Source organism: Peromyscus maniculatus, chromosome 6, assembly GCF_049852395.1.
Source record: "Peromyscus maniculatus bairdii isolate BWxNUB_F1_BW_parent chromosome 6, HU_Pman_BW_mat_3.1, whole genome shotgun sequence".
Lineage (NCBI taxonomy): Eukaryota > Metazoa > Chordata > Mammalia > Rodentia > Cricetidae > Peromyscus > Peromyscus maniculatus.
In genome coordinates this window covers 12,771,165-12,775,821 of record NC_134857.1, presented here as the reverse complement: position 1 = coordinate 12,775,821, position 4,657 = coordinate 12,771,165, and positions in this window count along the sequence as shown.

The following is a 4,657-nucleotide window of genomic DNA, read 5'->3' as shown; positions in this document are numbered from 1 at the left end:
GTCTGTGTGGAGAACATCTTGGGTGCTTCTCCCATTCCTCTGCTTCTCCCCTGCCTTCTGGGGATGCTTCTCCCATTTCTCTGCTTCTCCTCCTGCCTTCTGGGGATGCTTCTCCCATTCCTCCAGCTTCTCCTCCTGCTTTCTGAGGATGCGGCATTCACTTTAGTCACACAGATACCCTTCACTCTCACCTTCCTGTACCTGCTCCCACAATCCTCAGGCCCTTGCCTCAGTTTCCCTATCCTCTTCCCATCTCTACTTGAATTCCCTTCTAATTCATCCCCAGAAGCAATGTACTCACAACTGTTTCTTGACATTTGCAACTAAAAACGCATAGTTAACTGCATTGAACCCAAACAACCCATCAGGATGGTTTCATTATCCTCACTTCCTATAAAGACAAACACAGGCCCAGAGACTCATTCGTTTGCTGTGTATGTGGGCTCCACTATCCATCTTACAGGCAATGTGACTGCCTGGGCCGCGCCTTTCTGCCTCAGTCTACCTGGGCTTGCCAGCAGGCCACAGGCCTCAAAGAGTTGAGGAGGAGGATGTGTTTAGATCCCACTTTTCAGGTTAAGAAAGAACAACTCTTAGGGAAGTGTGTAGATGAGGTTCCTGGGATGCTCCATCACTTTTTCTGTCTTCTCGGGGCAGCCTTACCCTGTTAGAGATACTCTGGTGTCCCCTGACATAATTTTTATGTCTGTGTTGATTAGAGAAGCTAGTGTCTGGACTAAGTCTGACCCCCTTTGGAGGAAGTACCTCATCGGATGAATTCACAGAAAAGAAGGCCAAGGGTCTCATGGGAGCAGGGGTCAGAGAGGGAGATTGGGTGAGGAGGGTGAGGAAGAGGAGGGAGATTGGGTGAGAAGGGTGAGGAAGAGGAGGGAGATTGGGTGAGAAAGGTGAGGAAGGGGGAGATTGGGTGAGAAGGGTGAGGAAGAGGAGGGGGATTGGGTGAGAAGGGTGAGGAAGGGGGAGATCGGGTGAGAAGGGTGAGGAAGGGGGAGATTGGGTGAGAAGGGTGAGGAAGAGGAGGGAGATCAGGTGAGAAGGGTGAGGAAGAGGAGGGAGATCGGGTGAGAAGGGTGAGGAAGGGGGAGATTGGGTGAGAAGGGTGAGGAAGGGGGAGATTGGGTGAGAAGGGTGAGGAAGGGGGAGATTGGGTGAGAAGGGTGAGGAAGGGGGAGATTGGGTGAGAAGGGTGAGGAAGAGGAGGGAGATCAGGTGAGAAGGGTGAGGAAGAGGAGGGAGATCGGGTGAGAAGGGTGAGGAAGGGATTCAGGGCTTGTCCCTGTCAGAGCTCCTTGTGCAGAGAGGATGGGGCTGAAGAGTGGGGGTTTTTACAAGCGACCCTAGAGACAGGAGCAGCGCTGGTCCTGGGCCCAGTGGGTGAGGTGCGGGACAGCAGTGTGGGGAGACACAGCCTGTCTCCAGTGGGTGAGGTGCAGGACAGCAGTGTGGGGAGACACAGCCTGTCTGCAGTGGGTGAGGTGCGGGACAGCAGTGTGGGGAGACACAGCCTGTCTCCAGTGGGTGAGGTGCGGGACAGCAGTGTGTGGGGAGGCACAGCCTGTCTCCAGTGGGTGAGGTGCGGGACAGCAGTGTGGGTGGCACAGCCTGTCTCCAGTGGGTGAGGTGCGGGACAGCAGTGTGGGTGGCACAGCCTGTCTCCAGTGGGTGAGGTGCGGGACAGCAGTGTGTGGGGAGACACAGCCTGTCTCCAGTGGGTGAGGTACAGGACAGCAGTGTGGGGAGACACAGCCTGTCTCCAGTGGGTGAGGTACAGGACAGCAGTGTGGGGAGACACAGCCTGTCTGCAGTGGGTGAGGTGCGGGACAGCAGTGTGGGGAGACACAGCCTGTCTCCAGTGGGTGAGGTGCGGGACAGCAGTGTGTGGGGAGGCACAGCCTGTCTCCAGTGGGTGAGGTGCGGGACAGCAGTGTGGGTGGCACAGCCTGTCTCCAGTGGGTGAGGTGCGGGACAGCAGTGTGGGTGGCACAGCCTGTCTCCAGTGGGTGAGGTGCGGGACAGCAGTGTGGAGAGGCATAGCCTGTCTGGAGAACAGAGCCAGGCTGCTGGTGACGAAGCTGGAGAGGAGTCCAGCTCCGGTGTGCCCTTGAGTGAGCAGCAGGAGGTGAATGAACGCAGTTCTCTCCCGCGCAGGAGAGGCACAGCACTATGCTCTGGAAGCCCGAGAGGAAAGGCCTCTCAGGAAATGATAGCTGCATCCTGGACTCCCACAAAAAACCTGGGGTACTTGTCTATCCGGGGAAGAAAAGGAACTGATAAAATGTGACTCCATGGTGGCAGGGACCTCCATGTCTGCAACTGTCAAGCTCTTGGGATGCAGAGTTACAAATGCTGAACTCTGAATGTAAACAGTGTGCGGTTCTGGAGTTGGGAGGCCGCTCAGTTGGTCCAGTGCTTGCTTAGCATGCATGAAGCCCTGGGTTCGATCCCCAGCACCACACAAACGAGGTGTTGTGGCGTGTGCCTGCAATCCCAGCTCTTGAGAGGTAGAGGCAGGAAGAGCGGAAATTCAAGGTCGTCCTCAGCTATGGAGCCAGTCTGAGATAGCCTAGGCTAGACCCTGCCTCAAAAAAAAGGCGAGAGGGCAATTGTCTCATTGGGAGGAGCTTTGCTCTAATAAAGAGAAATAATGAACTTATAAAATAGTCCTGCTTTCAAAGGACTAGTTTTGGAAACTGAGTGTAGTGGTTCACACCCACAATCCCAGAACTTAAGTTGAGGCAAGCAGGTTGATTGCTGTGAGTTCTACGAGACTTTAAAATGACACCAGGCAAAGGAGAAATAAAAGAAAGAAGGAAGAAGAGAAAAGAAGGAACTTTCCCGCAGAACTGTCTGCTGACGGCCTGGTGTGTCAAGCCCTGCCAGGGTTGTTAAACGGCCAGCTGCCGAAGCCATGCTCTCTGCCCCAGGCTCAGTTACCTCTGACAGAGTCTCCTGAAACCGAGGCAGGACACGCAAACTGGGTCATCCCAAAGAAGAAAACAGAGGGAACGTGCATTTCCCCAGTCCGTTTCTTCAGTCTGTCCTTCTGGTAAGAATTTACTGAGCCTGAAATCGGAGCTGAAGGAGAGGGCAGAGCCACGGGGCACACGGAACTGAACCCCAGCCCAGGCTGTGCAAGGCTTAGAGCAAATCTCCTCAGTCCTGCAGAGGACTGACAGGAAGACTAACTGGGGAAGACAGGGGCCACATCCCAACCAGCAATCTGTCTTCAGGCCGTCCAGGTGTGAGTGGCTTCTGGGCAAGTCCCCTTTGAACTTCAGCTTTCCTGTCTATAAAGTTACAAGGGTTTTGCCAGCTCCTAACTAGTGTGAGACTAAAAGATCTCAAAAGCACTTGGTGTGTGTCATCAGTGTCCATTACCCACTGATATTACTGCGGATACCCTTAAAATGAGCCCCTTCATTTACAGGTTTTGTCGCTTGTTTGGGGGACAGGGTCTCCCTCAGGGTGGCCTGACCTGTGCTACATGGCAGAAGATCCCCCTGCCTGTGCTTCCAGGGTGCAGCAGTAAGGGAATGTGTCCATACACCAGTGCTGAGCCTCTAGCCGAGGCCTCTTGCATGCGGGGCAAGAACTCTACCCACTGAACTCCATCGCTCCTTTGTGACGTTTTTGATCCGTTTGTGTTCATTCCAGGGCTGACACACTTTAAATGACCACCGATCTTGTGTTAGTTATAGGTTACATTTCTCTCTGAGGATGGGTTATTGTTCTTGTTGATTCGTGACTCTTCCCTCACAAACTGACATATTTCATGCATATGGGGTTTTTGTCTGTCTGTATGTCTGTGTACCACATGCATGCCCAAGGAGGCCAGAAGAGGGTGTTAGATCCCCCGGGACTAGAGTTATAGACAGTTGTGAGCCACCGTGTGGGTACTGGAATTGAACCCAGGTCCTCTGGAAAAGCAGCCAATGTTCTAACCTCTGAGCCATCTCTCCACTAAATTCTCTGTTTTATACCTTTAGTATAGATGCTTCTACTAGAGGTTTACTAGAAATTTTATTCTGCTTGTATTTTCTTGTTTCTTTCGTCAACTTACAGACTGTTGGAGGGCCACAGCTCTTTCCTCAGAGCCCTGTGTAGACAACAGACCTTCACTAAATACTCTGAGATAAACTCAAATGTGATTAGATTTCCTTCTCTGAAAAATATTTTTATGAAAAAGGAGGTAAAATTTTCTGAGATTCTACCTTACCATACACGTCGGGGAAAAAGACCTTACAGCTGGTTAGAAGGTTTAAAACCTGAGAAGCCTGGTCTATGTTTTGGATGGGTCATTCTAGAGAGTGTGTGCTTGTGTGTATGTCTATATGTATATATGCCTGTTCATGTGTGTTCAGGGGAGTGTGTGTGTGTGTGTGTGTGTGTATTGGTGTTTATACAGGCCGAAGGACAGCCTCAGATGTCATGTGCTGTCTGCCTTCTATCTCTGCCCCTCCCCCCAATGCTGGGATGGCAAACCCATGGCTCATTATGGTTGGCTTCGAAAGTTTTAACCAGCCTTTCTGACAGGAATGAGTATATTCTAAAGAGACACCTGCGTTCCCCTCTTTGACATCAGACTACTGAAATAATAAACTCCAAGAAATTAAAAATTGCCTAGGAGTTTCCTGAC